Here is an 11,500-nt window from a genome sequence, read left to right as displayed (position 1 = left end):
GATATATGCAACTTAATTCTATGCAAGAAAGTTTTTAAAAATATGAAAATGATGTAAAGTATGAATAACCTCTGAATGTAATTTCAGCATTTTCTTAGTTTTAGGAAGAAATATATTTTGTAGCTCCATAGCAAAAGTAAAATAAACCACCAGACACGAATCCCAGATAGCTAAATCAGATAATTTAGAAACAAACAATAACCTCTTCCTGTCCCCAGATCACCTCTACTTGGGCCAGTTTCCTCACTGCAAAAACATATTTGTTATTCAGAAAACATTCTATTAACTGAGCTACTTGTAGAGAAGATTTTTTTAAGTATACATGAACTTTAAACATGGAATAATTTTATTTTCATAAAATATTCTTTAAAATGAAGGTCTTTTAAATAGTAGTCATGAACATGATTCTCTATTTAGAAGGAGGAAAAATTCACGGGGATGTGCAAACGACCACTTTTGACATATTTTTTTCAAGAAGCAGCCCCTCAACGATTGCCTGTCACAGGGAGTGGTCTACATGGACAGCAAGCTCTCCTTCTGCAGAGAGGGAGCAGGCTGAAGGCCCAGAGAGGACTCGGGGAGCCCAGCCTTCAGATGGGCTTCCACACAAACTGCCTTCTCTCATGTGCTTCTTTGCCAGAACAGCATTCTAATTTGCAGGTGGAGGGTTTTCATTTTTTTATGGCTTTTCAACAAATAAGGAGCTATATCAGTGAGTTTACTATCTTTTGGTTATTAAAAATCATACTTGGTCACCAAGATTAATTTATTAATGTTAACTACCTACATTGTAGAATATATGTTGTAACTATTAAGGATTTTTAGCATGTACTTACCTATTTCTTAGGAAAATATGTCTGTATAGCGTTTTATAGTGTGCAGAAGAATTTTATAGGCATTATCTCCTTTATTTTATTTTATTTATTTATTTATTTTTTTATTAGTCTCTGCTTTACAACAAAGTGAATCAGTCATACATATACATCTGTTCCCACATCCCCTCCCTCCTGCGTCTCCCTCCCTCCCACCCTCCCCATCCCACCCCTCCAGGCGGCCACAAAGCACCGAGCCGATCCCCCCGCGCCACGCGGCCACCCCCCACCAACCATCCACCCCACGCCCGGCAGTGTATACACGTCCATGCCTCTCCCCCGCCCCGTCACAGCCCCCGCCCCATATCTCCTTTAAAAGCAAAGCTCTTTGTTGAAATATTCTCTGCTAGATAATTGAAGAAATTGAGATTCAGAGAATTGAACACAGATTAAGATCACAAAGCATTACATTTCAGAGAAGTGTCAAACCTGTCTTAAAACTAAGTACAGTATTGCTGTTTGTTTTTCTACATGTAGTTGGGTAATATTAACAACTATTTGAAATTGGTGCTTAGGCAATCTCTGTCTATGAGATGCACAGGTATGCATGTTCTGGTTCACTCTACCTCCATGCTTACCTTTTATCAATCAGGTCATTATTGTTTTTTTTTTAATTTTTAGAAATTCTTAGTGGTAATTATCCTTTAACAAATAAACAAATATACTTCCACCAGAATTCAGAAATTTGACCAAGCTAGATACAAATACTCTGGCTCAACTAATGTGAATATCACATAGTAATACTCCCCTCAGCTTAAATTTTGTTGCATAATTTATAGATTTTCCCCCTTTTCTATATTTTCTCACATTTTGTGGAAATTTAGGTAATATGTTTCTCTTACTATGCATAATTTCAATAATTTAAGTGCCATTTAGGAACTTGAATAACTGTAATAATGGTTTGCTGGTAAATTATAAAAAATTTCACAAAAATCTAACAGTTTTTTTGACATTGATTCAAATTCTTTAAATTATTCTTTCCTTTGATAAATTATTCATAACTCTGTAATGTTTCAGCAAGAACAGTACATCTTTAAATCATTGTTGTTATTAGGAAATGTGTAAGATTTGTGAAGATCAAAATAAATCTGACAAGTAAAAACATTTCCTCTATTCTGTATCATCCAGGTTGGTCTGATTTAAATCTTATTTAAAGGAAACAATTCCATTGTGTAGTTCTGCTAAAACTGTCTTAATAAATTAAGGAAGAATTCATTTCAGAATTTAGATATGAATTCTATGAGTAATTTTGTATTTACCACATTTTTTTCTCTTTGCCTAGCACATGGTCCAACTTTAAGTATTTTTCAACAGAAATATTTTGTGTCTATATCTATCTTACTTTTAAATAAGGATTAGATGATTATTTACCTTAACTTTCTGGTACATAAGGATTAAAACATAAAGATATTTGAAATAGAAGAGGCACTAAGGCATTGATTTTATCAGAACCATTTAATAAATATAATAATGGAAATATTGAGAATGTGAATTTATCCTCAAAATTCCAACCATTAAAAAACACTCCTTGCCAAGGCACTTGGAGCCACCCTGAGACTACAGATCAGAGAAACTTTGACTTTCAAGAATGTATACTTTATATAATACTCCCTAATTTCACTTTGAGTAAGATTTTAAGGTGTAGTTTCTTTAAGAGATACATACATATATATATATATATATGTATATATATATATATATATATACATATATATATATCAAAAGGCACTGTATTCTGGTAATTTTTATAGACCTAGAAGCTATCAGTTAACTGTTTAATCCAAAATAATTTTCTGTCAATAAAAAGACCCGTTTTTAGAACTGTACAGACCATGTCAGTGAATTGCTTGAACAAAAATCTCTCTCTCTCTCTCTCTCTCTCTCTCTCTCTGTGTGTATGTATGTATATATATATATATACATACATACACACACACATACATACATACATTTTTTTTCAGTAATTAAATCTGATTCAAATCTTTAGTCATAAATTTAGTAGGGGAGGAGTGGAGTTTCTTATGATATTTAATGAATTCCTTAGCAGGGGCTATAATGTTGGGAAATTAGTGCTATTTTTATTTTGGTTTCCTCAGAAAAATTGATGTTTTTCCCCCAGGAGCTTTTTATAGTTCTGTTAAGAATGCCAAAGCCAATTCACATTCATGAGGCTTAAACAGACAGCAGCACATCTATTAATAAGGATTTTTAAAGTTTCTTCATTTCTCAAATAAAAACTCAAATTTCTCAAATTAAATCAAAAGATTTAATATGTATGCCAGGAAAATTAAATTAATTTGGAAAAATGTGACAGAATCTCCTTTTCTTTTTGTAAGAGCAATAGTGCAAGAAATTGTTTTTCAAATTTACTGAACTACTCTGAACCTCTATTTTCTCTTCTGTAAAATGGAACTCATAATATTTAGCTTGCAAAGATTACAGTAAGAGCTAGAGATAATATATGTAAAGCTCCTCCCTAGTGCAAGACCTGGTACATAGTAGCTACTCAAATAAGTAGAAGCTAAAAAAACTGCTTTTATTGAATGCATATTGAATACTGGTCTAAATAAATAGGAACTGATATCAACACAGATTAAAAGAAGTAGAAGCAGTGGGATTCTATGAATGAAGAATTGAATATATACTCATACTGTATTTCATTGATGCTAGGGATGTTTTCTGACTTTATGAGGAGGTGTCAAAGGAAGATTTTCACACAATTGTGTATGACTTCAACTTGGCCAATGGCATTGTAAGATAGCATGAATTATAAGATGCATCCTGGTTTTATGATCTTAAAATGTGAAAAATCAATGAAAATAAGTGATAGCTAGCTTCTGCCATAGGAAAAAAAATAAAATACACTAGGCAGGTCATGAAATACACTACCTACCTTACTACATACAATGGTAAAAAAATAGTTAATGTTGGATTTTATTTTATTCCCCTTTTAAACATATTTCATTCACAAATCTGACTCAAGTGTTATTTGGAAAAAAATGGAATATTTAAAATTTTCAGGATGTTCTTCATGTGACAGAAGAAGGACTACACAAAATAAGGACCTTACTTTTTTGTTCCATAGTAATTTTTGAGATGTAAGCAATATTGAAGTCCTTTAATGCCGAAAGAATAAAATCTTAGATTTTAAGTTAAAGCTAAACTTAGCTATTTTATGAATAGATTTTCCAATATTATTGTTTTAGTAAGCAAATGTAAGAAATTCAGAAGTTTTTTCTTTTCCTACATATTGGGGAAAATTACTTATTGGGGGGAGAAAAAGAAGCTGTTAGTCTGGTTCTACAAAAATAATACAGATTTGATTAGTCCAATCTGCCTCATATGGGAAACTGTCTCAGGTATGAGAATTGAAGAATTGTGGCTACTTAGACTGATAATTTTATTGATTTATATCTGATCACATTTCACTTGTAAAAGCCCATCCTTAATCTCATTTGTTGAAAAAATTTACTTTGATGTGTACCACACTACTGAATTTCACATGACCTAAAAAATTAAAAATTACTGTTGTTGAGGAGTTTATGTAAGATAAAAATCTAAATGTCCTCTGTACCCTTAATCATCTGTCTATTAAAGAAAAAGCCATTTAAGTTGGGCAAAACACCTAGATAGTGCATACCATGCCAGGCACTACTCCAAGTACTTTATTTATACTAACTCATTTAATCCTCATAACATCCTATGAGAGAGATACAATACTGTGTCCATTTCACAAGAAGGAAACTGAAGCAGAGACATGAAGTAGTTGGCAAGTGGTGCAGCCTGGAATCAGACTGAGAGTGTCTGGCTCCGGAACATTTGCTATTCAATACTACGGTAAACTACTTCTCATATCACAGCATAATTATGGGCAGTTGATTTAATTCAGAATCAAAAGTTTGCTTTTCATAGTTGTTTAAACTTATGAATTCTAAACTGCTCACAAATAACTGATGACAGATCTCTGCATTTTATAAAGTTAAAGTATTCTACTTGTTTGAAATAGATCATTTATAAGATGAAATTTGACCTCATCTGATCAGGTAATATAATATTCTACCACTTACATAAAATGTTGCTTTTAAAAAGTAGGTTGAGGGCTTCCCTGGTGGCGCAGTGGTTGAGAGTCCACCTGCAGATGCAGGGGACACGGGTTCGTGCCCCGGTCCAGGAAGATCCCACATGCCACGGAGCGGCTGGGCCCGTGAGCCATGGCCGCTGGGCCTGCGCGTCCGGAGCCTGTGCTCCGCAACGGGAGAGGCCACAACAGTAAGAAGCCCGTGTACGGCAAAAAAAAAAAAAAAAAAGTTAACTTAAATGTAAGTTAGAAAAACTTCATCAACTACAAAAATCAGATATTTATAAAAATATAGCATATGGTTTTATAGACAAATATGAAGTTCCTCAACATCATTTAAGTTTGTAAATCTGAATATGGGGATATGTTTAATTTTAAAACTGAAAATACAGTGTTAAAACAGAATAAATGGGCTTCCCTGGTGGCGCAGTGGGTGAGAGTCCGCCTGCCGATGCAGGGGACATGGGTTCGTGCCCTGGTTCGGGAGGGATCCCACATGCCGCGGAGCGGCTGGGCCCGTGAGCCATGGCCGCTGAGCCTGCGAGTCCGGAGCCTGTGCTCCGCAACGGGAGAGGCCACAACAGTGAGAGGCCCGCATACCACAAAAAAAAAAAAAAAAAGAGAGAATAAATGAAATCTTTTTTTATGTTATAGGAACATGTTCATGGACAAATAATTCAATAAAACTATTTTGTTTCTCCAAGTCTACTCCAAATGTAGGTGACTGAATAAGAAAGAAGTATGTCGACTTTTCAAACAACATCTGGCATCTTAACTTCTGGAACTTAAAAGCAAGAAATCTGTTCTACTCTTTGTGTTGCAAAAGGCTTAGTACAGTTCCTTATATACTCTAGGCACTTATTTACCAAAGGAGAACATTTGCATATTTCCAGTGCTATATTAAATGATATTCATAATAATGAAGCCAAATGTACAGTAATTGTCTGAAATACTTTGTTAACAATCAGATTACATTCCTTTTCACTTTAATGTTAACTGCATTAAATTTTGTATGAAGATAGATAATATTTGTATAATAAATATCAAAACTTTTACTTTACCATTGTGAGTAACCAAAACACTGCATTATTGAATCTTATTAGAAAACAGTTGAGTGTATTTTGTCTTCACGAACAATTAGTTGGATTGAATTTAATTGTCTGAGAATCAGTCCTTGCTTCATTAAAATGTACACACAGTCACGGAACTATCTATATGATCTCACCATATGCCACATACATTACTGCACAATCTGAAATGTTGATTATAAATTTAAAGTGACTGGTAAAGAAGAATGTACTGATGATTCTTATGCACCTTGTATATAATTGTATTGAGGTTTTGGGTGCTCTAATTCATTAATAAAGACATATATAGAAATGTTTATTTTTTGTTATCACACAGAGTAGTAATAAGAATAATAAGAATTAGTGGTAAATTGTTTTTAAGAGAACATATTATTTGAAGATGATTCACTTCAAACTACCAGCCAATTTAATGTCAGACACCTGTCAAATGGAGCAGACTGACTCAGTTTTTTCATGTGAATCATGAAATATTTTTTCTGAAGTCCTCTTTCAGTTTTAAAAACAAAGATGGAATTTTGAACATTAGATTGAAAATAAGTATGTAACGATATTGTTAGGTGACCACTTCACCTAATTTTTATGGCTTTGCATTTGTCACCTAACCACCACCAGGGAACCAGTGCCAGGCATACAAAGAAGAGTCTCACCCTTTCTGCAAAAACCTCAGATAAATTTCAAACATTGTCTTCTCCACTTAAAAATGAGGAGCTAGGTGTGTGAAACTGGACTCAAGGTGTATATAGGGGCTAAATATCTTTAAAGGTGTAAGTCTAGTGTATTAACTTAGGACCCTACTATGTACTAAAAATAGGATAGAAGCAATGGGAACCAAAAGGGGGGTGGGTCTTGAGAGAGGAAAATGATGATTCTCTGCACCTCTTGCCAAATATTACACTAGTTTTACTATCAAGGAGTAAAGAGGATAACTGAATATTTCATCAATTTCAATATAACAAAATGTAAAAATCTACTATGTGCAAATAAGTCTACTAAATATTTCAGGTGAAGTACAAAGCATTAGATTGAAAATAAGTATGTGGTGATGTTGTTACCAGTCCATTATCCCATAAATTTTATAGCTATGTCTTTGTCACCAGCCAGTACCAGAGCTGTTAGGCATACACAGGGGGAGTCTCATCCTCTTGACAGATAACTTCGTGTGAATTCCCAAAGCTCATCCAAAGAATATAGTTATTGAAAAATATTCATCTTTGTGTTTTTCTTTTTGACACCTGACCCTTTTCCTAGTCAGTTAGAAGCATCCATGTTGCTCCAAGGAGAATTCGAATTGTTACAGCAGAAATGCTTAAAGGAAGTTGACGTTTAGCTTGTGTTTCCACAATTGGTCTTTGAAATCTAGAGCAACACAAGTCTGGAGAATGGGACTTTCTCAAGAGGAAAAAAAATGGTCTTCTAAATCTCAAAGATCTCCTTCAGAGGTGGACTCAAAAAGAGAGAGTTCCTAGGAATAGATGAAGGAAACTCAAAGACCCAGGGGAAGACTCCAACAGACAGGAAGAGGAAGTGAGAGGCTTCTGTGATTCAGAAGAAGGAAGAGGAAGGGTAGGAAAATCAGATGACAGTGTCCCAGTTTTGAAGGAAGTGAGATAGGCAGCAGAACATCTAAACAAGTAAGGGGAGGTCCAAAAACACTGTGGCTTTTGTGACGCTGTAATGTCTACACGCATCTCAGAGAAGCTTGGATTCAGCATGGTGCCAGCTGGACGGTGGCTTAGAAGGCAGGTAGTGAGCCCTGGCTCTCCTGAAGGGGCAAGGTGACCACACATGGAAGCCAGATGGGGAAAGCAGCTGGGCCTAAGAAGGATAGGCTGAGCCAGCAAGGAATGGAAGATACAAAGTCAGACAAGTCCTAGCACCCTGTAATACTGGAGAAGAGAGAACAGATGCGTTTATGAGCCAGTGACTTAAACATGAGGTGATAGCAGTGGGTTCTTATGATGAGCCATGGCAAGGGACTGGCAAGGCCAGTGAGGACCAGGAGAAAGAAGACCCCTTCCCACTGCCACTGCCTGCACATTAGCATCTTTCTCTTCCTATCTGTCATTGATTAGTGGAAGTGAAAAGGAAGAACAGCCCTTGATGGAAACTGAATGAGGTAATTCAAAATAAGGCTCTTGGAAACTGAAAGCTGTAGATATATTATGGGTAGAGATTGTTTGAGTAGATAGGATTCTAGAACTTGGTAAACTAAATTTCTTAGTTTTTATTGTCTTTATTGATGAAAATTTTGAAATTTCAACACAGCAGCAGAATAAATAGGCATCTGACCTTGTGTTTGACAATTTATATGGCACATTTCACCTATTTCCATAAATTCTGTCAATACTTCTAAGTTATGTTTTTTTAAAACCTCTAGAAAACTAGGGAGGAGGTGATCATCACCCCCAACTCTTCATGTTTATGACCATCATTTTCCGCCAGAATACTGCAACTTCCTAAAAAATGTTCTCTCTGCCTCCAGTATTACCCATCTCCAGCTCTCTTCTCCATATTGCAGTGAGGGTGAGTTTTCTTATACACCAATCTGAATTATGCCGCTCTCCTGCTTAAACAGGAATCAAGCCTACACAGTTTAACATGGTTTACAAGACCATTAATGACCTGGACCTTGTTTGCTTCAGCCTCATCATCAGCCCCCACGCCATACTCTCTCTCACCATCAGGTCTGTGCATATGATGTTACCTACTGTTTGGAATGCTCTTCTCTTCCTGCCTTTGGCATTTTCTGATTCCGCATGCTTAGCTAATTATTAAACCACTTTTAGATCATAGCTTAGACCTTTTTCCAAGATGCCTTTGTCCACTCTTAAATTCAAGCTAGGTGCCCCTCTTAGGTGCTCCAGTGGCTCCCTGTACTTCCTCTACCATGACATTCGACATACAATATTGTAACTCTCTATCTACCTGTATCTAGTTCCCATCCAACTGTAAACTCAGAGAATGTAAGATTGCTGTCTAATGTTTTCATTGCTTATCTTCACAATCTGGTTAAATGACTGGCATACCACACAATAATGCTTTGTAACTAGTTGCTGAAGGATAAAATGACTCATGAAAAAGATAAATAAATGTAAAAAAATGACTCCTAAAGTAAGACTTTTCAACTTTGCAAAAAACCCACAATTTTTTGTTGTTGTTTTCAGGGCTTTTTTTCCTTCTGTTAACATAGATAACTGAGAGTCAGCTACTTTATGTTGATATAAGCTATTAATAAAAAGTTTGTAGTTTCAGAGTTGAAATGGATAATTTGGTCCTAACCTTTTTCCTCCCTCCCTTCCCCCTTCCTTCCTTCCTTCTTTCCTTTCTTCCTTCCTTCCCTCTTTAATTCTTCCCTCCCTTCCCTCTTTTTCTCTTTCTTTCTCTTTTTTGTCTCTCTCTCCCTCTCATTCTCCCCCTCCTCTTTCTCTCCCTGCTTTTTTAAGTGTTAAGACACCTAATTGATTGACAGCTAAACAGAAACTTAGAGATCAGTGATTTTTTTCTAAACTATGTAGCCTCAAATTAGAAAATGGACATCTTTCTTAAAAAGCAAAAAACAAGCCTGTGAGCATAATTTATGTTTTATATGCTTGGATACTGCGTGATTATTTCTCTAACATTTAGCATTGTTATCACTGTAGATAATCACCGTGTTTTTGTATCATTAGCATTATTGTTTGCTCACTAATCAAGGGAAAATATTTAAGCTACTGTTTAGAGAAGTTCTCCATTTCACTTTTGTAAGTTATATTTACTCCTTGGAAAATATGAAGAACTTTTATATTTTTTTCTGTTTTTTTTTTTCCCAAATTCCAATGAAAAGCTTTTTTTAAAACTCTTTGCCCTGACTTTTCTTGTGGTTGTGCATGTATCAGAAAAAGTTAAAATGCACATAATACTCAGGCCATAAGAAGATACTTCATTGGTTAAAGTGATGGGTTCTAAAGACTGCTATGTGAAAATCTCTTTCTACCCCCAATTATATTAAATATAGGACTTAACCATTTTAAGTAAATTTTGGATACTATTTTTACCCTATGAGAACAAACAGAGCCGCTTATCTCTGTTTTGACGAGAATATGATATGATTATATTAACTCTACATAAAACTTTTGGTGTTTCTCATGAATTTTAGAGCCCTTAGTATGATACATGTCCATTGATTATTTTGTTACTATATATTTTTAAAACCAATTTTTAATTTACCAAGTTAAAGCTGCACAAAACCCATCAAATCAGTGTGGACATAACTGATATGCTACTCAGCAACCCTGATATGTCTTTGAATAGTAAACCATGAAGAAAACAAAGCAACTATTTCTTAACAGGAATACAGTTTAGTGGGGAGATACTTTAAAATATAAGCTTTTCTGAGGGAGGGGGTTAGTAAAAGACTAATGGCAAAAAGTTTTAAAACACTCCTTTCGATAAATAATTCATAACAACAACAAAAACCTCTCGCAGTTAAGTAAATTTCATAGAAAAAGAGATGTTAAGCTTTATATATAATTGACAAGAGGAAAACATTTAAGTAGGTTTCATTTAGAATAAGTTATGTTTGCTAAATTGGATATATTAGGATTTGATGTATTAAGAGCAATTTCAAAAAATTATAAAAATAAGCTACAGTGTATGCCTGCCTTAACAACTATTTACAATACCATTTAAATATTTTGCTCAAATATATCTAAATGTTGACCGTGATACTGATGTCACACTGCAGTTAACAATTTCATTTTCTTTAAAGCAAGGGACAGGGTAAGCTTTCTTAGCTGCTTAATTCACATTTCTCTGAAAGTCTTTTGTCAGTTAAAGCTTTCAACTAGCTAAAAGTAATGCTTTCCCCTTCTCTCCGTGAGTGGAAAGAAAGCAAACAAACACGTGTTTAACAGTAAGGTCAGCATGACATAAAGCAACAAGAGCCAGTAAACTGAAAATGAGGTTGACATTTTGGGACTAATCCAGCAGTCCTGTAATACTCTTCCAAACTCCACAGCTGCACAGGGCTGTGGACAAGCCTAGGCGCAGCCTCCAGGCAAGTGCCCGGAGCAATGCCTTGGAATGTGATCAACTCCAAGAAGAGGAGCAGATCCCTTTGTACTTGTCTTTGCTTTGGCTATAGGATACTTAGGTAATGTACATGTTAAATCACTGCTACTATGAACTGCTGCTATTTAACTTATCATCAATGCCCTCCAAATTCTCAAATCTTCTCTAATGACAGGAAGGAACTATTAAAGAAAATTAATAATTATTAAGGAATTAATTAAAGAAATTAATTATTAAAATAATTAAAGAACAATACTCTTGGCTTTTTTTTTTCCAAATTTTTAACCCACCCTGTTTCATGCCTAACTCTGGAGGTACAGGTTTTATTGGCCCCAAGTAACTGATGGTCTGTAGGGACTTTTCCTGAACTTATATGGGGATGTGATCCAACCTGAATGCAATTACCTTGGCCC

The sequence above is a fragment of the Mesoplodon bidens genome (assembly GCF_964165515.1).
Source record: "Mesoplodon bidens genome assembly, chromosome: 7".
In the NCBI taxonomy this organism is placed as follows: Eukaryota; Metazoa; Chordata; class Mammalia; order Artiodactyla; family Ziphiidae; genus Mesoplodon; species Mesoplodon bidens.
Note: the sequence above shows the minus strand (reverse complement) of the source record.